The sequence below is a fragment of the Sceloporus occidentalis genome, unplaced genomic scaffold, assembly GCF_023333645.1.
Source record: "Sceloporus occidentalis isolate IW3139 unplaced genomic scaffold, rSceOcc1.0.p SCAF_5, whole genome shotgun sequence".
In the NCBI taxonomy this organism is placed as follows: Eukaryota; Metazoa; Chordata; class Lepidosauria; order Squamata; family Phrynosomatidae; genus Sceloporus; species Sceloporus occidentalis.
Genome location: NW_028316985.1, coordinates 35,410,387 through 35,437,045, shown reverse-complemented (window position 1 = coordinate 35,437,045; position 26,659 = coordinate 35,410,387). Strand labels below are relative to the sequence as shown.

Genomic DNA, 26,659 nt, shown 5'->3' with positions numbered 1-26,659 from the left:
CAGTTGAAGCTGCTCCAAGAGTGGCAATGGCATCCTCTTCCTTCTCCTCTTCTGCACCCCTCCCTCCCACTTGTGCAAAGCCAGGGGGACATCCCTGGGGACCCAGGTTTTTGCTCGGGGGGGGGGGCAAGGGGAGGCAACCATGATTGGATCTCTCTCTCCTCCATCAGCTCCCACTGACCAAAGCTGTGGAGCGGCTGTATGCATGGGGATGACACCATGAGTTGCCACATTGGGGTGACACCAATCTAAGTGACATCACTGGCCTCAGTATCTCTAATTAAAAAGTTCTTATAATGCTATGAGGACCCTTAAATCTGAGATAGCTTAAAGCCTCAGCATGTGAGAAGCAACATTCCATATCTTCAAACTGTCCAGGTTTGACAGGTTAATCCTCTGTCATCCTTCTTTTCCAGATGCTTTTAAAATTTCCCAGTTTCTCTCTCCTCCTCCCATTTCCCCCTTTGTCCTCAGATTACTTCCATTGCTGCAAACTGAATTCAGAGCATAAAAGCAGCTTACACTTAGTTCAACAGATGGGAAAAAGAGGAGGTGGAGCAGAATCCTGCCCTTTCCAGGAGACCCAGGCAAAACAAACTTCTGGAGCCTTTCCTAGCTTGCATGATCCCCATCCTTTATAACTTTTGCTATCTTGAGCACACTCTGATGTTGTTTTACTACATGTACCCTGGTCTTCATCTTTGAAATGTTCCAAGGTATGACATTTCTTATGGCTTCTTGTTACAAAGGCAGTTTCTCAGATAATATACTGGCTGTTGAAGATGAAATTTGAAGGAAATATGATTTGTTGTCTTTTGAGAATGGCTTAAACGGCTGCAATATCCCAGAAGCAAATCGACATTCCTTGCAGATTCCAGGCAAGAACTTGGATTGAACTGGACCAAAGGCCTTCAAATGATATAAGTGGAACTGGGAGATTTATTTCCCATTTGTCTTCCTCCAGTCCAATTTCTTCCACAAGCAAGCTTCTTCTACAGCCCAGAAAAGTGTCTGGCTGGCAGTGTCTGCTGCTGACCTTTCCTAAGGACAATGGCTGCTATTGAAATTGGTCAGGAATGCCAAATGTGACTATCAAGGCAAAGCCATTGCTCTCATAGATGTATCAAGACTAAGAAGTTCCACTTAGTCTCAGCACAGATGGGAATGAGGGATAGCGCTATGGAAAAAAAAGATGATGCATTGCTTTTCATTTGCACCCAATTTCTCATGCGTCTTTCCCTTAGGTATGCCAAAGGCTTTGGAGGGTCAGACAGAGGTCTCTCTGCTGAGTTACACTTTATGTTTTACTGCCACTGCTCAGCAAAATTATTATCAGGGCAAGAAATGGTATAGAGCATGAGCAGCAACATGTGTGTGCGTGCACATGCATGCACATACAACAGTCTTCCTTCATAGGCCGTGTGACATCAGAACTGGTTTGCTAGAGCGAGACCACCTCCAGAGGTCAGAAGAGAGTTCACCTTCCGTGGTCCAGTGAGTCTTTAGTTTCCTGCTATGATGACTGTCAACAGGCAACAACTATGAAGGCAGCATTTTTTTTCCTTAAATGGGTTGTAAGAGGCAGGATAAACTAAGCAATTAGAAGCCACAAAAGGTAGAATCACAGTCATGGAATCTATGTTCTGACACCATTAGTCTACCTTAAGAATGGCCACATCACATAACTAGACAAGTTGGTTTTCCTTGAATGCAAGATGGAGGCAACAATGAAAGCAGTCACCTGCTCTTAGATTAAATACTTGGGGGTATGTAAAGGAGGACAGATCTTGCCTACATTTAAAAGAGGCAATTTCAACAAATGCAATTTTCCCTACCTGATTATTACTGTCTCTGATTATTATTTGTCCTATCTAACCTTTCAGCTCCTAGAAGTACAATCTAAAGGATGTACTCTAATTGATTTTTTAAAACCCTTTATGTTCTGACTTATTTAAAAACTGTAGATGAAAGGCACCCAGGAGCATAGCTATGGTCAGGGAGATAGGGAATGAGGGCATTGTCATCCACATAAAAATTATGGCTCTCAATTAAGTTTCCTGTCCTTTTCTAACATTGCAGTAAATTAAAATTACAGTTGGGCATTTAGAAATACAGTTTGGGCATCAAAATAAAGTAACAAAAGGAATGCAAACACAGCAAATGTAAGAGCTCCAGTTGTGAATTATTTTCAGTGTCTCTCTCTGCAGTGCTAAAAAAATTGGGGCATAGGAGAAAAAAATTCATTTGGTGGGACAGATTTCTTATTTGAGATGGAGGGGAGTGCCTTCATCCTTCCTGCCATAGCTACAGCATACCCTCCAACTGACCTGATTCGACATCAATCCTCTGTCACCCCCCATTTTTTCAACTGCTTTAAAAATGTCCCAGTGTCTGTCTTCTCCTCCCACTTTTCCCTCTTTGTTCTCAGTTACTTCAGTTGCTGCAAACTGAGTTTAGAATACAAAAATAGTTTTTACTTAATTAATTCAGTTTGGGTGGAGGAAGGGCAGAATCTTGCCCTTCCCAGTAGGCTCAGGAAAAAGCAAACTGCTGCAGCTTCTCCTAGCTTGTGTATTCTTTCCATTAATAAGTTTTGCCATCTTGACTACTCTCTGATGTCGCTTGACTAGCCACACATGTCCTAGTTTTCATCTGTGAAATGTTGGAAGGTATGAGATCTAGTGATTTCAGAGCAATCAGAATACTAAAGCACTATAGTCATCATGATAGCAGCAGCATCCAGAATTGTTCTCAGAATTGTTCCTTACACATTTTTAACAACTGGTTAAAAACCAGTTCAGTTGGTCTGGAGAGATCTCAATGCAGGCTGGGGTTCGGGCTAATGAAAAAGCCAGTGAAGGTCTGAAAACTTCCATGAAGTGCTTAGGGCATTTCTGTTAGCCAATAATGCTCTTTTGTGGATAGTTAACTTAGGGGCTAAACAGAACTTCCCTTTGGAGCAGCCTGCCGCCACCACTTTCAGCACTAGATTGGGGCTGTGGCAACTAGATGGCATGGCCCTGATCCGGCCTTTCCCAGGCGCTAAAAGGAACGCACTGGGGAAAGGCACATTTGCTGCCACAGCGGCACTTTCTGCCACTCCTTTTGGCATGTGTCATCTGGACACAGTGCCAAAGGAGTGCCGTGATGCCCACTTGGGCACATGGTGTGATGCCCGTGTCAGGGCAGCATCGGGGCGTGCGTTGTGCAGACACTATTCCCCCACTCTGCTCCGAGGCCGGTGTATAACACCGGTCTATTGAGCCCCTTAATTTACACATAATTCTGGGCACTATCTTTATTGTTTTTCAGGAATAAGAGCTTACAGAAGCATTTGGACTGCCAGATGGCCTGCTTAATGTACATAATGGACCCAGCAAATATTTAGCAGTTTCCATTTGGCTACTGCAAGCAAAATTGCATGACTTGGCAATTTGACATAGACAGTTTCACATGGCAGGAGAAACTGTTCACAGTGGATTGCACTATAAAGCAGCTGTCAAACAAATTTCTGAAGCCAGCCTCACCCTCTAAATTTGCTATAATCCTGAATAAATCAAGATTCCTGCCCCATAAAGAGAAAAATAGATGCAGATCCAAGAAAGATGAATATAGGTCTACTAACCTGTGTGTACTTGGCATTTACAAAGTCTGTTTTAAATATTCAATTTAAAACATGCTTCACAGGCAATATTTTAAAAAATACTGCACAACCATTTTAGAATTGTTACAACAGTCCTGTTATGTAGGTCAGTCTTTTAAGCTGTGTTTCCTCACCTAGGCTTGCTTACTTGGAAGTAAATCTCACTATGTTTAATGGAGTTTGCTTACAGAGTAGGTGGCAATTAAAGGTTGATGACTCCTTCTGTTATTCAGTCATGGCTGTTGTCATGTAAACTACACAAAGAATTATAATTTAGAATTTTTTGGAGGTAGCATTTTGCTGCTGTATTCCATCCACATTAAAAAGCATGGCATGTGGTTAAGAAAAAGAAAAATATATCTGAGCATCCTGGCACGGCCACGTAAACCCATTGGGTGACTTTGGGTAAATCACACTATTTCAGCTCCTAGAATCCCTTCATACTGCTTGAGTGATTCCACGAGTTTTAGTCCTAAAGATTTAGTGTTTCCAAGCTCTATGTTAGAAAGCATATGATAGCAAACCAAGTGTGCAAAGCACTGCAGTTTACTCATTCCAAGGCATTGCTCATTTTAGGGGCAGGAGGGACAGCTGTCCATTCCAGACCAGGCTGAAGGGAAGCAGATGACAGCGCCTTCATCCACCACTGGTCTCCTTTAAGCCCTGATTCAGTATTAGTCAAAGGGGCTGGTAACCACATCAAAAGGCTTTGCTGGCAGCAGGTGGCCCAGCAACTCCAGCTTGAGGAGCAATTAGGAACAAGAGGCTCTTCCCAGCAGACAGATATATCTTTTTTCTCACCTAAGTTTCAATAACTTCTTCCAAGGCCGACAGGGAGACCACCCTGCAGCACACCAGGCAAGTAGGAAGCTTGGCTGGTTTGGGGGTTACAAGTCCTGGAATGCAGAGAATGCCTTCCGCATGTAATGTGTGAAACCTGTCACCCATTACCAAGTCCATGACCTGTCTCTTTATCCTTGGGAAGGGCCTGTGCTGCTCTGTGTTAGCTTAGAGAGCAATGGTTCTTAGCCTTTTCTTTACCAGGGCCCCCCTTTTGTTGCCTCTCATATATTACCTGTGGGAGTGTTCAAATAACTCTTGTTATTTATGAATACTGTTGCTGCTGTTATAATTTTCATATAGAGGCTACAGTTCCTGGATGGTGAAGTCCAGAAAGTCCTTGTAAACTTTGGGTTATTATTCAAACTCCACAGAGGTGTTGATAACATATCAGCAAGGATCTCTACAGTTCTTGAGTAATGCTCCAGCTTGTTGCAGTATTTCTCCTAGGACCTTGAACAAATTAATTTGTTGGACTGTAGCTTCCAGAATCTCCCAGTCAGTGTGGCCTACTGGTACAAACAAGCAATCTTTCCAAGCTCTGTTGGAAATCTGCCTTATACTGAGTCCGACTATACAGTGCTATAAATTCTGATTCTGATTGTGTAGTACTGTATACTACTTGGTGATACCATCTGGTAGCAAATTGCCAAAGTCTGGGGCAAGATTGTCATCTAGCACTGTCTCGAAAAGTGAGAGATGAAACCTGGAAACTCTTGCATACAAAATATGTGCCCTTCCATAGAATTATAGACACTCCTATACAAGGTAAGAGGGTGTCTGGAAGCTAGGATGCATTAAAAACAAGAGTGAGGAAGAGGAATGAGGCCCTTTCACACTACACAATTATAGCACTATGACTATACTTTAACCAGCATGACCAGACATCCTCCTTTTCCTGGACATGTCCTACATTGTGGCCTTTGTCTAGGAGGAATTTCAAAATGTCCTCCCATTTGGAGCATGATTGAGAAGCATGCATTTATATTTATATGAGTGTTTTTAGCTTTTATTTGGTAATGCCCTACATTTTTTGCATGTCCTACATTTTATAGTTCCTTGTCCTCCTTTGTAGTTAGGACTTTGGTCACCATGACTTTAACTGCCATAGTTGCATCCATTCTGGGATTTTTTTCAAAATTCTCAGCCAGAGAGCACTAGTGCCTCACCAAACTACAAACTCTGGGACTCCATAGGTTGCAGCCATAGCATTTAAAGTGGAATCACAGTGCTATAACTGTGCAGTGTGAAAGGACTCCAAGGCTATTTTTGTGGCTCCTCGTGGCCCCTCAAGATACAGGAAAAATGGGGGGGGGGGATTGCACCAAAATGCCCCAAATCCATCCTAGAGACAATTTTACCATGTTTTTGTTTTTCCCCATAACCATTTTACATCCAGGAATAGCCTCTTTTTTTCCAACAGGAAATGACCCAGAAGTCAAAGTCTAGGAGCAAAAAGAGAAATGTAGCAGAGCTAATCCTCTCCTTTTGAACTGGCTCTACAATAAACTGAAGTAAGATGATTGATTTAGGCAGCAAGTGCTGGAGGTTAGCAGCAGATTATGGGAGGAAGAAATTGTGTGCCACTCAGCCCCTTTTGTCACCACATTATGACTTTGGAGGAGATCCTGAACTCTCCCAAGCTGTGCCACCGGAGCACAAATTCTGGCACATTCCAGGAAGCTGGCAAAGGTTTGCATACTGCTCCAGTAGCAGTATGCATGGCTACTGTCTGAAGATCAGCCTAAGTATGGAGAAGCACAAAGCCAAAAGGCTGGCACCAGGTTATGAACTGGCTACAGCAGATAGTAACATAATGATGGTGTGAAACAGATGTGATCTGTATCAGTAGAAAATCGCCGCCCACAGATTATATCACAGGTCTTCAAAGGATTCAAGGTCAGTAGCAGTAGTAGTACAATATCAACAAAGTGCATGACTAAAACTTCACAACACCAGCAAAAAAGCATAGATCCCTGCCACAAAAAACTTGGCAGTCTAAAATATTTTATCCATGCACTCTCAACTGTTTTATTCAAGGAATTTTGAGGGTTTTAATATGACCTGTTTCCTTGTGTCACTGGTTTGTCCTAGCCAAATTTGTATTTATTTGCTTGCAGGTGCCAGTTAGAATGCCTGCATAGTTTCAACCAAATTAATATGCAGTGTTGTTGGATACTTCTTCTTCTGGAAGAAGAGGTAGCTGAAAATAAGAGGGACAATCACAACAACAACAGATACAGACCCATTTGGAGTTAGAACATCCATACAAGGGTACTGCCAGGAACGCACAGCCAAACAATCACAGGAAGGCCTGAGTATGCCTGATGCATACACATGTTTGTTCACAGGGTGCAAAGGCTCATTCCTTTTGCATTACCACATCAGCTTGCCTTCCACCTTTGTTCCAAATGACAATCTGGGGGGTGGCAGAGGAATTTTTGCTCAGGGGCCTTTTCGGAGTGGGTGTTCACTGTGGCCTCTCTGAATGGCAGGTGCCAGACTCTGAGTGAGATGGAGCACTGGGTTTATTGCCACCTGAGGAGCTAATTGTCTGGGTGGCATTGCTCACATTCCAACATGCTTGGCAGTAACAGGGCAAAGTGCTTCCTCATGGCCAAGAGCTGCAGGGGAGGGAAACCTGCAAGAACATAGCAGAGAGGAAGGCTGGAAGAGCTGACAAGCCAAGGGGAGGGCACGGGGGTCCAGGCGTCATGCCTTGGCTACCACTGTTTTCTCGAGATAAGTGTGACCTATTCACACTCGCTCTAGAGTCAGAGCAGGAGCCTATACTTTGCGTCTAACTTGACCTTCAATTGTGGTATGCCAGTATTAGCAGACAGTAAACAGTTGTCATCAAACCTTTCCCACAGTTGCTCCTTGGGAATTTTCTGTAAGACTCCAGGCACCATTGGTGCTGACTCCAGGATTTGTGGAGGGCCTTAGACAAGATAATCTCCCTGCTCTTTCCCTTTGAGGATGGCCACCTACTCCTCACCACTGTCCCTGCTACCAGAGCTAGTTGAAGACACAGTGAGCCTTAAATAATGTCAAGTTTAATGGGTCCTATAGTATCAGCCTCAAAATTGTACAGTATCAATAATTAAGTAGATGTTTTGTATTTGGAGATCCCTCATAATAAGATAGCTGAGGTGGGATAGTGTAGTGTAGTGGTTTGAGTGTTGGACCTGGACACTGGGACACCAGGGTTTGAATCCCCACATGAAAACCCATTGGGTAACCTTGGGCAAGTCACACTCTCAGCCTCAGACAAGGGCAAACCTCTTCTGAATAAATTCTGCCAAGAAAACCCCATGATAGATTTTCCTTAGAATTGTCATAAGTCAGGAATGATTCGAAGGCACACTACAGTGAAGGCTAGGGTGTGGGTTAAAAAAATGTGGCCCTGTAGACTTGTTGATCTGTAACTCCTGGCATTTCTCACCATTGACTATGTTGGCTAGGATGAATGGATAGGATTTAAAGTCAAGCACTATCTGGAAGGCCACACAAATCAAATCCCTGGCCTAAATCCAATTACAGTACTAGTCCCAATTAGAGCCAGCCCATTGAACAACATTGATCACCTCTCTTCTGCAGTTTTACTTGCCCTGTGTGTAAACACGGCCTATTTGTTTGCCCTCTATCCTTGGGCCCTAACAAAGATGAACACAGGAGGTGGTTAAGCCTTGCATCTGCTTGCATGCACAAAGAAGACAGGTAATTGAGAAATACAAAATAGGAACCAGAAGGAACAGCAGGGCTCAGCAAGGTTGGGCCTTCTTCCTTACATGTCTGCCAAATGATGTGAACTAGACTTGGTTCTGAATAAAGCAAATCACTTTCAGATAGAGGCAAATGCAATTCATAGCCAGTACAGTGAATATTTGCATGCTGCTATAGGCTAAGCTGATTGCATGTATGCCTATTTGTTTAACCTTCACTGGGCCCTTGGTATCCACTGGGATTTGGTATCCCCTCCCATAGATAGCAAAATCTCGGGATGCTTAAATCCCATTAAATACAATGAGATAGTAAAATCATGTCCCTTATATAAGGGACATAAGATAGCTGAGGTGCTTTTGGGTTTTTTTGTGTGTGTGTGTGTGTGTGTGTGTGTGTGTGTGTGTGTGTATAAATAATAATTTCAAGCTATGGATGGTTGAATCCATGGATACGGAGGACCAACTTTATTTGGTTTTGATCCAACTTCCTCCCAGACTATCACACAAGGCAGTTCACAACATGAGCATCACAACCCAAGACCTACACCACCCTTCCCCAAACGGTTACCTTCCCCAATCTGTTACCTTGTAACTTGTTATTATACGTCCCATCGTCTTCAGACAGCCTGCTAGTTGGAGCTGATGACAGCTGAATCTCAACACACCTGGATGGTGCCAGGTTGAGGAAGAGTGATCTAACCCATGCATTGGCATGAGCATGGGTCAGCTTTTCATATGCAGCCACAGTACTTGAAAAGGTGCATTTGTGATTGGGTGTCACAAGGTGGTCCATGCTGATTTAAGCATATATGATCTATTGAGCAGATATTAAGCAGATAGTGTCACTGTGGAGGCACTGCTCAGTTCCATCCTGTTTGTGGTCAACTACCTGGAGGTGGACAGACTACTGTTAGGAATTAAGTAGTAAAGTATAACGATCCCATTGCAGATTTTCCAGGTCAGAATGATCACAGGCCCTGACATGTCAGACTCAAATCTGAAATCCAGCAACAGCCCCTTGTGTTGGCAGGGGAGGCAGGGCCCGGTGATGTTATAAGGATTATGTTGGCAGCCCCAAGTTATACCTTTAAGCATCGTGCATCAACCACAATTGCACAGAATATGCCATTCAAATAAAAGAAAATGCCAGCTTTAACATATGAGCATACATATCTATACATTTTTCATGACAACTCTTTCATCCTAAGATTCCTTCCTTTCCCATGAGAATTGCAGAAGAGGAGCCAAGCCCTGATAGCTAATGATTGTTTATATGATGTGCCATCACTTAGGGGCATGCTTTCACTACAAGCTTTGGTTTTATAACACCTTAACTTTCATGACTTTCTCTAGATTCTTGTATGATAAAGAGATGAACATTCTCCCTTAGAAAGCAATAACTACACCTGTGTAGTTCCTGAGATTTTCAATGGGAGAGAGAATTACCAGAAATCCAATTCAAACATGTAGTGTATACTTGTCCAAGAAATAGCCCATAATTTGCAAAAGATGGCAGAGCATATAAAAGGTATTTTTATGGGCTTCAACTCCCAGAAGTGCCTACTTAGCATGGCTACTGGCTGGGATTTCTAGTGTTAAAAATAACTTTCCAAGCTCTAAAGTACATGTATAGTTTGTGACTCTCTCTCTCTCTCTCACACACACACACACACACACGTAAATAATATCTACATTTGACAGATCTCAAGGCCTGGTGCCTCTTTCCTGGTGCTCAGGGTGAGAGAAAAGAATCTCAGGGCAAGAGCAGTGCCTTCAAAACTGTCTGTCTGTCAAAAATCATACACTGTACGACTATGGCTGATGCCTAATCATGTTTTACTGTCATCACCAGCAACAGCCTGTGGTCGCATTACCCTTGCAATGTCAGCAGGGATCACTGCTGTGAAATCATAGGGAGCCATTCCTGGACCTCAGTCTTTCAGGGCCTAGGATAGTCTTGTTCTGGCATCCCAAATTATGTCAGCCCAAGGATGCCCAATGGGTTTCCATGGCTGAGCAGGGATTTGCACCTTGGCCTCCAGAGTCATAGTCCAGTGCTCAAACCACTATACCACACTGGCTGTCTTCACACCCCAAGTACCAAAAATAAGTGCCAGGTGTGCCAGGGAACAAAGAGGTTTCTCCCCTTAAAGATAAAGGGTTAGCAGGTCATTTTGGCACCTGCCCCTGCTAATGAATGATGGGAAGGGAAATTGACTCAAAGGAGCTAATTAAAATGTATATATAATTTCCCTCCAGGATCATAACAGCTGTTAGTTCATTGTTTGGAATTTCAAAAATAAAGGCTTGAGGTCTGGGAGTGGGGAAGGAACCTAGCATCCTGCAAAGACATATGAAAAAAATGGCAAGAAAGCCTGTTGCTAGATGTGTCTTTCCCTTACAGCAGTCAAACAACTGGATAGAACCTAGAAAATGTTTTATTTCTCCCCCCCCCCCTCTTCTTGTTTCTGTTCCTCCTCCTCCACTGCTTGATTACACCTAACAAAATTTTGCCAAGGATTCTGAGACTTGTAGTTCAAAAAAAAGTATTTTTTCCTCCAAATCTGTAACCATCATGCATGCATCTCAGATGATGCCCAAGATTCAGAAGCCACACATGGGAGTTGGGAAAAGAAGAAAGGTGGCCGGTAATAAGAATACTCCACATGCACAGAAATACAATTGAACTTCCCACAAACTCTGCAGTCAAAATACTTTCTGAAAATCAAATAGATCCAAGTAGGTACATTTGCTAATTCTGCAGCTGATTGGGATACTTGTTTCTGAAATAAACTTCATCCAATACATTTGTTTTTATTCTGGTGCTGACTTTGAAGTTTGCAGTTAGAAATATTTGAGGCAAAAAGCAAGGCTGGGGAGTTTCTATGTTTTGGAGTGTGTGGCTGGACAGGTATGAATGACAGGGAACTGAAGAGGTTTTCCTTGTCATTTTGTTGTTGTGTGTCTCCAACTCGTTTCTGACTTATGGCGACATTCCGGGGCAATATTTGTTCGGGGGGAGGTTGCCTTTGCCTTCCTCTGAGGCTGAGAGACTAGGGCATGCCCAGGGTCACCCAGTGGGTTTCAGTGGATGAATAGGGATGCAAACCCTCATCTCCGGAGTCCAGTACTCAAACCACTACCTCATATTGGCTCTGTACTTACCTGTATAAGGAAACACTTTACTTTGGGAACTTCTTTCTTCCCAAACCCATTGGGATGATACGGCAAGGAAGACTGCAGTCAACCCATAAATCTAATTTGGATCAGTGTGGGTTTCATGCCACATGTCCTGCTTATGCAGGAAGAGGATTCATTTGGTATAATATGGTAAAAATATGGAACTAGTTCTTGGCATAATGGTGAAAAATATTGTCAGTCCATTACATCAGATTGAGAAGCAATGCTTCAGAGAATAATACTTCCATTTTCTAGCAGTGCTCCACCATTCTCCATCATTGCTCTGTCACTGTTCTATCACTCAGTCTCCATCACTGTGCACCTGATCATCCTCAACTTTCCCTGTCTGGGAAGGGATTAGTAATAGCTGACTCACGGAGAAAGGGTTCCATAGCCATTTCTTCATCTCTTACATTTTCACAAAGCCTTTTTGTAGCATTGACAGAAAATAATTCCCTCCACTTTTCTCCACCTCACTCTTGTTACTTCTTTTCTGTCTGTGATTCAGAGTGTGTAACTCCTGTTCTTCTGCTTACGCCTCCACTCTTTGTGGGGATATGGTGTTTCCTCCACCTCCACACCCCGGCTGTATTCGACACACCAACAGTCTCCAAAAATAAAAGTAGCATTCTGAAATTCCTTTCCCCGTCTTGATCCTCGACTTCTTAGCAAAAAGGAGAAATGCATAGCAGGGTTCACCTGTATACTACATTAACATAGAAGCATAGAGTTGGAAGGGAAATGGGGTCAGGAGAAACAGGAGATCACAATGATTCCAGCTACATTTCACAAAAGTAAAATGATTGGTGGTGTATATATGAGTGATCTCTTTCGTGAGCTGATTAGTTTATTTAACGGATTTGGTTCACTCCAGTGATGAAAACATCTTTAAAAATTCCAGCTGATGCCTGGATTTGCAGAAGATATCAGTTTACGTTTTGTGGGTTTGTTTATCAAGGTACCTCTCCTTTAATTTGTTTCAACCTGTGATTGATTTTCATAACAAAGGAGCCAAGACGAGCCTAGAAAAGCATCCCTAATTAGAGATGTTAACGTTCACCACACTGAGAGGAAGACTAGAGTAGATTTCACCATTCACACCAAAAACAGCATAATCCTGAAGTGATATCCATTAGTAAATTATGGCCTTGAAACCTTTTATCCATGAGTTAGCTGCTAATAATTGGATGCCAGTCTGTCAGCTTAAATAAATATTTGAAAATTGTGGACTACTGTGACAAATCCACTGTGATGATCACCAATGATCACCAGCACCAGCACTGGTCTTACTTCAAAATCCCTACATTCTTTCAAAGCCACCACCAGGATTCACACTGAAACCAATGTATGTTCCTGTATGTTCTATATAAAGCTGTTGCTTCTATGGTGACTGTTATTTTAAATATTAGGTTCTAACCTTCCTATTTTAAAAAAAGGGTATAGTGACCAGGTGGGTGTGGCTATGTTGAACAAATAATATATTTTTACTAAATTTGTTGTTGTTAACCGCCTTTGCATTGGTCTTGCCCATGGCAACCCTGCTGATGAGACATCTCAATGCCCCCCTGTCCTCCACGGCTTTGCCCAGCTCCTACAAACTCATACTTGTCATCTCTTTAATAGAATCCATCTATCTAGCATGCAGCCTTCCCCTCTTTCTACTTCCTTCCACCATTCTTAGCATTATTGTTTTTTCTAATGATTCACCTTCTCATCATGTGTCCAAAGTGCAACAGCCTAAGTGTTGTTATCTTGGCTTTGCAGGAATTTTTTTTACAAGTTATATAATGTCATCAGAATTTCCCTGAATCCATGGGGCTGAAGATCTAACCTTCCCAAGCTCTGGTGTAAAGAAGCTGCATATCAATTCTTGCAAACAAACTTAGGAGGATCTTGGAAATGAGGCTATGTCTTCCTCATGTAGTGTGACCAATTTAGGTTTAAACATCAGCAACAGACAGCACCAGGGCTAGAGGCCATATCTACCTTCTCAGGAGTTTCCACCCGACAAAAGCCATATGATATAAAAATGCAATCATAATATGATATCCACTGTATCTTCAGGAACAGCAACTTAACAGCAACTTCAGGAACATACACCTGTACACATAAATACAGCTACAAAATTGTCTGTGCCTGGACTTGGAAAGATTACTTTTTTGGACTTCAACTTCCAGGATTCAACAACTAAGGGGATATTAAGATGTCATTTTTAGTGCAATGATGCAAATAATCTCAGTCATGCAGTCTGGTTTTGTTGTTCTCACTATGGAACCACGTCTATGTGCATCTCTGTGAGTTCTGTTGCTCACACATGCTAGCACTCGAATAAAGATGGAGTTGATGATGCAAATGTATTTGAACCATGGATGAGGAAAAACAAACTCAAGTTGAATCCAGAGAAAATGGAGGTGCTTGCAATAGGTACCTCTTGTCCAGGGATGGAGAGTTGCCAACCAGACCTGAATGGGGTCACACTTCCCCTAAAGGATGAAGTTTGCATTGGGGGTGCTCCTGGACTCATCTCTACAGTTGTCATCTCAGGTGGAGGCAGTGACCAGGAGTGCTTGGTACCAACTTCGATTGATACGCCAACTGCACCCCTTCCTGGCCCAGAGGTACCTTGAAGCAGTGGTACATGCACTAGTAATTTCTCATTTAGATTTCTGTAATGCACTCTACATGGGGCTACCTTTGTATCAAGTTTGGAAGCTTCAATTGATCCAAAATGCAGCAGCCAGACTGGTCACAGGAACATCAAGATCAGACCATATTACTCCAATATTAAAATCTTTACATTGGCTGCCGATTAGCTTCCAGGTGCAATACAAAGTGTTGGTCATTACCTTGAAAGCCCTACATGGCTTGGGCCCAAATTACGTAAGGAAACGCCTTTCCCTACACAATCTGCCCTGTACTCTCAGAACTTCAGGGAAGAAATTATTAGAACATAAGAAAACTAGACTAGTTACAACTTCCCACAAAGCCTTCACAGCCCTAGATTATAGAACAATTTACCGGAAGAGATTCGTCTCATTACCACCTTAGAAGCCTTTTAGAAGACACTTCAGACAGATCTCTTCCGCAGTTCTATCCATCTGACCTTCTATAGCTGATTCCAAAGAACACTTCCACTTCTGATTTGATAGTATGGAAAACAGATGACAATTTGATCATTTTAATGATTGGTAGCAGTACTGCTGTCTGTTTTATTGCTTGTATTTTTACATAATATTGTATTTTGTATTTTGTTTTGTTGATTTTTTTGTTGTAATCCTGCCTCGATAAAAACTCAGAAAAATACCCAAGATCAATTATCCTGGAAAAATACCTGGGATCAGTTATTTTTGGCAGCCCCCCCCCCCCCCAAGAAAACCTTTATTGGATGCATTCAAATGCAGGTGAACAACAAATTTTCAACCCAGATTCTACCTGGATTATTTTCACCATCTGAATAACCCCTAAGAAAGAAAGCTTTCCAAGCTCTGCTTGGTCCCAGTGTAGAAATTACTGCAACCTGCACTTCCCCCAGAGAATATATCCATCATTTATTTATTGAATCTATATCTTGCATTTCCACACAAAGATATCCATCTTATAAAGCTGTTGGTGATCACATTGCTGAAAAATAAGGTTAAAATGTTTATGCTGCAATCCTATACTGTGTTATCTCAATGAAAGTATGCCATCTTGAACTCAGTAGAACCTTCTTCTGAATAGATGTATGTAGTGTTATTGGCAGCTCTTAATCAGCTGGATTGATCAATTAAAGCCTTTTTTAAAATGAGTGTTCTTGATGAATGATGTAGCAAATAGCACACAAGAGAAAATGCCTGTTCTAAGATGCAGTCTACTGCAGCACATTTACACGCTGTTCAAAAGCAGGCAGTGGAAGCCTTTAGAAGTGTTGTTTTATGTATATTCCAGTATGTGCAAATATAAATCTTCAATTAATAGTCCAACTAATCAATTAGTATTTCTTTATTCAGGGATCAGCTCAATTCGATCCATTTGCTAAGTAGTGAAACATTTCTATCATGTATCAGGCACCAAAAAATCCAACCGTTTAGGTTGCTCTAAATTGTCTCAAAATGCCCAGGCTATTGTCCTGGTGAATCAATTCCAGGCAGACAACTTCTCCATCCTCTTTTGTTTTGCAAGGGAAAAAAAGTTTTGTATTGTCCCTTCAAAGACAAGGCAAGCTGCTTGCCAGCATCAATATGTTGTTGACATATCTTTGCTAGCCATTGTCAATGGTGAGGAGTGGTAGGTATTGCAGTCCAACTTCTGTAAGGTCACAAGTTGCCCATCCCTGTCCTAAGTTAGATCCAGTCATGGTGACTTCTCCCAATGTGGCAGAGTTTATTCGTGCCTGCATGCTACATCCAAGTTCAATTTTCAATACACTCTTTTAGAAACCTGTGGTTGGGTACCAGACCCTATTTGGGTAGTGTAACTGTATCCAAATCCTCAGTTTCAATGAGCCCTGGGCAATAACAAACATTCTTATCTGCAATCCCCACTAAAGCTTCTAAATGTACACATTGATAAATCCCAGCACCTTCTAAGGCCAGTTAAGTACAGTCTTTACCTGTAAAATGCATTGTGAATCAGAACTATGTATGTGTCCTTGTAGAAAATACTCGCTTTCTACTTTCTTGATAGAGGTGGAAGGAAATCCGGGTACCAGTGTGGATCATGTGGACCTTTCACATACACAGCGCTTCAGTTTCCTGTGTGAGGAACTAATATATATACACAACCTTGTCTTCCACTGCTTGCATGGACATGATGAAATTACATATAGAAGCTCTACCTGAACCTCTGCAGACCTTGTGTTTTTCCTCTCTATTACTGCAACTGCTGGTGGCAGCCCTTCACTATCAGATTTACACATGCTCAGGAGTGGGGAATCTTTGGTTTTGCCTACAGCTCCTCTCTGCCCATCTTGTGTGGTCAGTGACAAGAAGCCACAGGCCAGCCTATCTGGAAGGCTAAAGATTCCTCATACCCCTGACCCAAGAAAAGCAGCAAAATTATGGGAATTTTTCTATGAATGCCACAGTAAGCCTCCATGGGTGAGAAAAGGGGTAACTGGAGATGGGCTAAGTACATTTTTATTACATAATCTGTAGCAGCTTGCTGCCTAGTTGCCAAGACACTTGGGGGCTTTAATTCCTCCCATCATTTCTGAGAATAGGTGTGGCATAGTGGCCAGAATGTTGCTCTTGGATCCAAGTTCAAATTGTCATTGAGCTATTTGATTATCTTATTTATTCAAACCCCTCAGCACAAGTCCCAAATCATGAAATTAACTAGGTCACCATGGGCCAGTCACTCTCAGACCTATCTTCTTGGGTTGTTGTTTCAGAAGTCAGTGAGTAGGATGAACGCCACCTTCTTTTTATATATAAAAGTAAATGTAATAATACATAATTACTGTCCCATGCAGAGTATGAGCCCCAAACACCTATGTTTGCTTGAGCAACCCATCCCTAGCTATTACACCCTATAGATCCAGATCTGGTATTGAACACAGCTCAGCACAACAAGTATGTAGGCTGCACGCACAGCATCGATCATGCTAGAACAGAGCTCGGGAAAAATTATTTTAGGGGCATGACAACTCCAAGAATCCCCAGAAACTATCCTGCCTCTGAGAGCTGTTGCCCAAAAGAAAGGAACTTTCTCAAGATCTATGCTAGAGCTAATCTGTAGAAAACACACAAAGGATAAACATGGTTTGGCAGGATGCAACAGGGATCCTGGAGTAGAGTGTTAATGTCCAGTGTGCATAGATAGGGCCCTGTGGGTGGTCCAGAATTAGCAGTGGGCGCAAGAGGAAGCCAGGAGTGAAAGGCTTTCTGTTTGCAAGCTAACTGCCCCCCGTGCATCACGCATGTCTCCTGACATTTACCCACACCCCCCACTCCAACATCCCACCTCTGACTTGCAAGAACAAGGGATAAAACCCTGGAAATCCCCTCTGCTTCATCACAAGAGGAGGTGGTCTTGATGGTGATCTCACTCTCTTTGTGTTAAGATTGCAAGATCAGTGACAAAGTGGGCTGGTGGCAGGGAGGACGGCAGGAGGGGAACAACAGCGGGCAGGAAACCAAGAACACATCAGACGCACTATATTTAGAGCTTTTTATTGAGTTGAGGACAATATTCCTTGATTTTGCATTGTTTTGGAGAGGGCAGAGGGCAGGAGAGCTATTGAAACCCTTTGTCTTTAGAGATGCCACTTTGTCTGGGACCATGGGGGTGGCAAGGAGATATGCTTTGACATATGGGTAATCTTTGTTAAAAAAAAAGATGACCAGCTCTGGACAGGAGAGTGTCATTGTGTTAACAGTGTGGTCAGCCCCTGGAGACTTACACACTGCTGCTCTTCTCTAATCTCAAATACAGAATCAATGAGAAAACATTTCTCTTGCTTCCCAGTTATGGTTGTCAGGTTTTTGACAGATGGGAAGAATGCAGAAGGAGAGGGGGTTCATTTATGCATCAAGAGCAGGATAAAAATGCTGCTGAAGCAACATAATGATGCAAGGATGTCTAGGAAATAACACAGCCTACTTCAATCTAGCACTTTCCAAAGGTGTTAGATTTCAGCCTCCACCAGCCAAGATGGGCAGTGGCCATCATGGCCTATGAGAATTGTAGTCTGGCACACCTGGAATACACTAGTGTGGGGGAAATGGGGGCTAAGAGGGTGGCTAGGAGCTGCACCCTTGTTACTGGGTATTTGACAGCTGGTTAAACTGTGCTGTTCTGCTGAGCTTTCAAGAAGGATGTCCTGTTGGTTTGGTTTGGGACGTGGTGCTGGAGATGAGTGCTGAGGTCACCGTGGACAGACAAAAAGACAAGCAAGTGAGTTCTTGAGCAGATAAAGCCAGAAATTTCCCTGAAAGCCAATATGATCAAATTAAGACTGTTGTACTTTGGCCAGATCATGGGATGGCATGACTCACTGGAAAAGACAATAACATGACAATAACATTAGGAAAGGTGGAGGGCAGTAGAAAGAGAGGGAGACTGCACACCAGATGGATAAACCCAATTAGGGAGACCACAGTCATTGATCTACAAGACCTAAGCAAAGTAGTGGAGGATAGTGAAGCTTGGAGATGTCTCATCCACAGGGTCACCATGAATCAGGGCCAACTCAAAGGCAGTTTACAAGAGCAACATGCATGTTATGCATTGTTTTTTCAGACTTTTTCTTTTACATGGTTGTATCTTCTTTTTATGATGGCATTATAACTTACTTTGAACATTTATTGAATAGAGAAGTAATAAACGTGCATTACTATAAGTTAAAAGATATAAATAAATAAATGTTTTCTTTCATGCAAGAAAAACTCCATCAGAAATTTCTCTCTCTCCCCCACCCCACGATATCAGTAATTTGTTTATGGTAGAATTAGTCACAGAAAGTAATTACCATATGGACTGATTCACATGTGCCCATCATCATTAGATAATTATCAAGATAATTAGATCATGCTCAGACGAAAGAATTAAGTTTATTTAATAATATGAGAATCGACTTCTGGAGATAGAGATCTCTGCCCTTGTTAACTTGCAATGGCTGTTAGTTCACACAACTGCTGCCTCCTGTGGGATCAAGAAGTTCTGAAACAAAAGGCCTTCAAAATAAGGGCAGGGAACTTGTTTTGGACTTCAGCTCCCAGAAGCTTCAGACATCCATCAGAACCCAGGGGAGTTGTAGCACAAAACATCTGGAGGGGCAGTCATTCCCCACCCCTTCTTTAAAAGTAGAGAAAATAAAAGAAAGTCTAAATAGAAGCAGGGACCATGTCCTTGGCAGCCCAAAGGTGTAGAAAGTAAGCCAAACAATTGAAGCTCTATGAGAAATTGGGAGCCGGACAACAAGGCTCCAGAATGGTCAACTCACTTGAGAAGCAGGAGCAAAAAGCCATTCATAATACACAGAAAAGGGGAACTGAGTGGGAAAACCACACCATCTCTAAGCAAGTCCTTAGCTTTCCAGAGAGAGGCCCACTTCATAGCTGGGAAATACACAGTTACAAACTGAGCAAGTCATTATGAGAGTCAGCATGGCTGCACCCTTTCTCTTTTGCTCTCTTGTTCTCTGGCCATATAAATTTCAGGCACACAGTTGGGTGTAGGGATGGTAGGTGAAGGGGGCATATTGTATGAGTGACACTGGCATCTGTGCAGCACTCCCAGCAAAGGGATTTCTCATTCCACTCTCAGAAAGTGTTGGCAGGAATTATTGTAGAAGACAGCTTTCCACTGTGATATCCTCCTCATCCTAGGATATCTGATAAATGATATTGCCTAAATACAAACGCCAAGCCACTCTAAGAGCCAAAGGGACTTCTTAAAATACTGTATGTGGACTTTATGTCAGAGTGATGAAAATGCATGACTAAGCAATGTCAAAATTTTCTCCAGCTTGGCAGCCACCAGATGTGCTGGATTACAACTCCTATCATCCCATTAATCAAAATGGAGGCTTTGTCAAGACATTAGAAAAAGGCTAAGACTTGTAAAGGGAGCTAGGAAGGAACTAATTAAGATCCTCAAGTGGAAACATAAACTGTATAATTAAATACCAAAATTAGAATCATTCATATAATAGTATTTCCATTTTCTATGTATGGTTGTAAAAGTTGAACAGTGAAAAAGGCTGACAGGAAGAGAATCAACTGATCTGAAATGTGGTGCTGCAAGAGAGTTCTATGGATACTATGGACTGCCAAAATGACAAATAAATGTGTCATAGAACAAATCAGATCTGACCTTTCGCTGGAAGCCAAAATTACTAAACGAAGGCTGTCGTATTCTGGACATATCATGAGATGACATGACTCACTAAAAAAGATTATAATACTTGGCAAAATGGGAGGAAGTAGGAAAAAAGGAAGTCTCTGCTGCAGATGGATTGATTAAATCAAGGAAGGCACAGCCCTGAGTTTGCAAGACCTGGGCAAGGCTGTTGATCCTCCTCTTGGGCTTGGAGGTTTCTCACTGATAAAAAAAAAGGTAAAGGTAAATGTTTGCCCTTGATATGGATGTCTAGTCATGTCAGATTATAAGAGATAGTGCTCATCTCTGTTACTAAGCCAAAGAGCCAGTGTTGTCAAAGACAACTCTGTGGTCATGTGGCCAGCATGACTGCTGTTACCTTGCCACCGAAGTGGTATCTCTTTATCTACTTGCACTTTTACATGCTTTCAAACTGCTAGGATCTGAAGCTGATTTTATAGCAAAGAATAAAATTATCCCAAGTCAGCATGGCTGGTAATGATACAAGTTGTACTCCAAGCTATCTACAGAGAATGACTGACATATGGAATACAATAGTTCAGCATTTTATATATCATTGTATGGGCAGAAATGAAGAATCCTGAAAGGAAAGTTGAATGCTATTCAATTCCTGCTTCTTGTTTGTTTTTGTTTTTTAAAGATGCATGCTGCTAACCAAGGGGAAAAGTTGCTGTAATGACAGAAAAGGGAGATACAAATTGCCATGGACACATGCAACTCATGAACTAGACTTCCTGAGCTACCTAGTTAACAAAATCATGCTGCAGATTTGCAGCTCTATTGACAGGTGTGAGAATCCTGGTTTTTGAATGGTTACTCCATGTACTCCAAACAACAAACTTTCATATACATATAAGGTAGAATCCCTTCCCTGGCATACTAATTGTGTATGCATTATTCTTCCTTCTCTCTTAAGTCTTGGGAAGCATTCAAATTATTACTCCCCAGCTTACAGCCTGCATTGATAAGCTACACCACACAATTCTGCTGATTGTTTGATTTTGCTAAAAATTGACACACTGGATTCTTTTGTTTTATACACACACGCACACATCTATATAGTGTTACACAGAACTCAAAGAAGGTTTTTTTAGCTTCCATTCCTTGAATCCCTCAGCCAGGATGGACAGTGGCCACACTGGCTGGGAACTAGAGTCCCCAGAAAAACCAACTTTTCCAAGCTTTAGTCTAAGAAGAGGTTCAAACTGTATGGCCACTATATGGATACCACAGGAAATGTCCTCACAAGACAAGCAGGGGATCCAAAATGGCTGCCTACATGAATTTGGTAGTTTTAACCTTGCCCCAGTGATTTGATCATAATGAATAACTAAATATTAGTGTTGGAGGAGGCCTGGGAGATCATCAATCCAGCCCTTACTGAATGTAGAAATCTTGGAAGTATAACACTCCTGACAAATTACCTTGTCTGTTTCATCTTAAATGCTTCCAGCAAAGGAGAGTCCACCACCTCTAAAAGCAGACTGTTCCACAGTGGAGCAGCGCTCAGAAGATTTTCTTGATGTTGAGGTAGTGCCCAACAATGACACATTCACAGTCAACTATTTAAAGTGATCTCTTTGTTTTGCTGATGATGTCTATGTGTTTGTCCTCAAATATTCAGCAATGGCATGAGCAAATACAGAAAGCTATGGAAATATCATATGGATTCCTTGTAACCTGCCCAGATTCCTTGTGATTAGGTGGGCTATAATTACATTTATTATTATTATGACCAATTACAGTGATGCCTCTTTTAAAAACTTTTTTTGGGGGGCCTGGGATAATTTTCTAGTCCAGCCAATTCAGGAAGGGTCTTTGGGTCCACATTCCAGCAGTAGGTCTAGCTCAGAGGATGACCAAAGCAGAGTGGATGAGGTAAAATGTAATTCCCTCCAGGCTTCCTAGGCTGTACGCCAAAGCTCAGTTCTATGCAGTGATTGTCTGAGCTTTACATGCCCTCTGACCTATGGTTACTGATTGGAGACAACAGAAGCAGCTTGTGGGCCAGATGAGGCACCCAGTGGACCATGTCAAGCCTAGAGCTCTCCATTCCCAATTAAACAACAATTAGCTTGCTGTGGCCTGTTATTTTGCAAGAAACCATGAACTATAATGTGATCTATACCTGCTTAAATACCATATTATCCACAGTTGCTCCTATGATCCAGCCAGGCCACAAGCCAGCCATCACACTGGTGTTGTCAGGTGAAACTCATTATAAGGAATGTTCTTTGTTTGAGGCCTGGAAAGCTTGTCATTTATAGCATTGGCAAGTGCCTCTTGTTATAAAGAATGTCCAATACTGGAGAGATGTAAATCTTTTCCCTCTTATATAAAAAGGTAAAGATAGTCCCATGACATGAATGTCTAGTCATAACCAACTTTAGGGAGTGGTGCTCATCTCTGTTTCTAAGCAGAAGGGCCAGCGTTGTCCGAGGACTGTTCTGGTGGTCATGTGGCCACAGCACGACTGCACCAAATGCTGTTACCTTCCCACTGAGAAATGGAACCTATTTATCTATTTGCATTTGCATGCTTTTGAACTGCTAGGTTGGCAGAAGCTGGGACTAGTAACAGGGGCTCAACCCATCATGCAGCACCCAACCTGCTGATCTTAACCACTGCCAACCTGCTGATCATAACCGAAAAGGAAACCCCATATATTTGGGTGTAGGCCCATCATAAATACAGAAATGTATGCATCGTGCAGTTTATGAATCAGAAAGTCATAGAATTGGTAAAGACCACAAGGGCCATCCAGTCCACTATTGAATTTTGGAAGGATATTAATTTTACAGAGAAATATGTGTCTAGGTTAACTGAAATCAATACTTTTATTTAGAATTTAGGTAGAACTCAAACTTGTTAATAAATCCTTGTGAGCCCTGTATGTCATGCACGTTGACTGCTCCTTATTGCTGATTTGAAAACCTGGCAACATTGCATCACACAAAGATTTGTTCTGAGGTTGTAAAGCCAACTTGCAGTGTCTTTGAAACACCATTTTTATATAGGAAGGTATTGCATGAAACAGCAGCGAGTCAGATCTTCAACATGAGTATTTAAGTAAAGGAACTCATAAATGGGGGGTGCGGGTGGCAGAAGTTTGGTTGATGAAGTGAGAAGTGGGATGTGCAAAGTGAATAACAGTGCTTCAGCCTTCTGAAACGCAGATGGAGACCACACAAAGGCAGCAAAGTGCTTCCTACCTCTCCTTGTTCCCTTGCAGAGATTTGCAGTGCTGACTAAATGGGCCCCTGAATGGACCTGGCCTCATGCCCAGACCCATCAGTGACTGGTGCAGGCCATAAAGGGTCTCCATAAGACACCCCTGTCTAAAAAAGTTACCTCAGGGACAATATGGAAAATGAAATGAAGTGGATGCCTTATGAAATATGTGAATATATTTTGGAGGTAGACACTCCCCTGTACCTGGGAGTGTGGACTTAGGTGCCCAGCAGCTTCTGAGTCATTTCTATGCCTTCTTCCTCAGATATGAGTACAATAGGATCTCCTATGGAGATGAGAGTGGGGTATGCTAAAGCATAGGGATTGGGGAGGGAAGATATATTGCAACAGCTTTTGATTTTCACATCTCTTTATTTTACCTCATGAGTCATATCATCATGTTCTCAAGAGCTGAGTAACTGCCGGGTCTATTTTTACACTAGTTCAGCAGGCTTCCTTTCCTCGGCGGCTGCTACAGCTGAAGAGCTGAAGGGCACAAGGATGGTGAGTTGGGGAGAATGGATGGGTTATTATGAGAGATGGGACCGGGTGGTGATGGTTACTAGAATGGAGGGGGTAGCCTTGCTTAGTTAGGAAAAAATAATATGATAATATCCAAAGGAACAGAATAGGATGTGACGTATATCTGATATATGTATATATCCACAGAGAGAGAAAGAGAAGAGTTATATTTGGGGTGATGTGGGAAGGGCAAGGGGGGAGATATTCTTTTCCAGTGCTATTTGGGTACTTTGGAAAAATAAAGAAAGAAAGCAGGACATTTTTTCTTCCATCAAAACAGGAAAGAGATGGTGGGGAAAGGAGGGGGGATAGATATCATCAAATGCTTCTCAACAATGGGTGGGAGTGGGTGGGGGCAGAGTTGCATTGCTTCCTGAAGAAAGGGTGTTGGTGGTTTTGAATAAAACTGTAAATACCTTTGTGCAGGAGATTTTTTAATACCTTCTTCATAAAAATATGCATGTATCCTTGTGCACTGGCACAAGGAAAATTGGTCTTCCCCAACCTCCAAGTGAAAGCTTTATATCTTTCCTATGCATATGCCTCTCTCACTGACACACAGAAAGACACATTTACATCTATAAGGAGATCTACAGAACAATCCTATACTACCATTATGCCATGGCATGGCAGGAGGAAATAGAAATGCATTGCTACTATGCCAGTGGAACAACCACTACATCCTCTGTGTCCTCCGCCTGGGAGGAGAAAGGAAAAAGGCATCCCTCATAACATTTGAAGATGGCAGACATGCCCCCCTCACCTCTGGAAACATCATCAGGGCCCACCATTAGAAACTGTATTGGCAATTATGTCCACAGGCCACCCATACATGGAGGGAGAAAATGCACTTGGAACAGGGAGATGTCCCCAAGCAGACAGTCACCATGCAAGATGATGCCACTGTGTTCTTCAGTTGCTCAACCCCAGTGGTTCAGGTGGCAAAGTACCCTTGTACTGCTATTGCAAAGATACTCCTACAAAGAGGGCATAGCCTCCAAAATTTTACAGGTAAAACCTATTACACATGTGACTCAGTAACATAAGTGTACAGTTAAGATGGCAAAGGTTATTAATGAGAAAGAACACACAAGCCATGAGAGGCTGCAGCAGTGTACTTTTGTCAGAGACTACTAGGAAGAGCCAGATAAATAAATAAATAAATAAGAATCTCCACCTTTTCCCTTTTCCTTCCCCTGTTGAGATAAACTTCAAACTACTTTTGTGCTTCGAACTCAGTTTGCAAGCACTGAAATAAGCTGAGGACAAAGGAGGAAGAGAGGAGGAAGAGAGAAAAACTGGAACATTTTGAAAGCAGCCAAAAAATGGGGTGACAGAGGATTAACTAGGATTGTCTCTGTCAAATCAGGATAGTTGGAGGGTATGGTATGACTATGGGGGGAGGGATGAAGGCATTCCTCCCATTATAACTAAGAAATATGCCTCATCAAATTAAATTTTCCTTCCATGTCTTAAGTGTTTAGCACTGCAGAGAGAAACTGGGCCATTTTTAAAGGCAGTTGAAAGGGGCCAGAGAGGATTAAACGGGACTGTCCCTGCCAAATCAGGACAGTTGGATGGTATGGGGGCCTTCAGAGCTTGGAAATAGAAAGTTACAGGCAACCCAGTTAACAGTAATTGGTTAAGTTAGTGATGGATGATTAATGAACAAAGTCACATCTGAAAAGCAATAGAACAAGTGAGGATGAAGTTAATTTATTGGTATAATGAGTAACTTTTTCTTAATTGTAAGTGTTAGCTTTTAAGGATAATTTTAGAGGTATCTTAACAGAAATTTTCATTCTCTTATCACTGATAATTGAAGCAATGAGCAAAGCAATGGACAATACAACATATATTTTCAACAACAATGAATATTACAATACTAAGGTATTGTTTAAAAGTAAATTTCCTAGATCTGGAAGCATTTTAATTCCACTTAGGTGCTCACAAATACTGTTTTAGTGGATGACATATACAAGAGGAAGGAAGGAGAGCTAGCGTTACAGGACATGCCACCTGAGCATTCCCCTGGGGAAGTGGCCTTCAGAAAAGACACACAGCCCTCCTGGGAGAAGGCTTCAAGACCCCCCTAAGGAGAGTAAGGCTATTTTGTGGCCTGAGAGCATGGAGACACAAACAGATTTCCATGCTGTAAATAGATGGAACAGGAGCCAGCATGGCATAGTGGTTTGAGTGTTGGGCTACAACTCTAGAGAGCAGGGTTTGATTCCCAGCTTGGCCATGAAACCTACTGGATGACCTTAGGCAAGTCGCATGTTCTCAGCCTCAGAGGGAGGCAATGGCAAACCTCCTGTGAACAAATCTTGCCAAGAAAACCCTATGATAAGTTGCCTTAAGGTCGCCATAAGTCAGAAATGACTTGAAGGCACACCACATCACCACCACAAATAGGTGGAGCACACAGTCTATAGCAAGGGTGCAATGGTAAACTTTGACGCACAACCATGATAGCCACACACTCAAGAAGAATTTTAAAAATAGGGACAGCTTTGGTTGATCAGTATTCTTTTAAAAAAAACAACAACTGGAGTTTTTATTTCTACCTGTAGCTGGTAAGTTGTAAAGCTTTTTGTTACCTTCATGTAATTTCCAACTTATACTAGCCTAAGGAAAACCTGTCTCAGTTTTTCCATGGTAGGATCTGTTCAGAGGGTGTTTGCCATTGCCTTCC

At 42.2% G+C, this 26,659-nt stretch overlaps 1 protein-coding gene across 2 annotated transcripts in view; it reads left to right on the top strand.

The window, feature by feature from the left end:
- Nucleotides 1-23,879: 23,879 nt before the first annotated feature.
- Nucleotides 23,880-26,659, top strand: part of PDGFB (platelet derived growth factor subunit B) — a 60,045-nt gene continuing 57,265 nt past the window's right edge. The window contains exon 1 of one of the 2 annotated variants that reach the window (XM_089528219.1): nt 23,880-23,946. The gene's annotated coding sequence lies outside the window, so the exon portion shown is untranslated. The remainder of the gene's footprint in view (nt 23,947-26,659) is intronic. The other variant, XM_089528221.1, reaches the window with a different exon arrangement.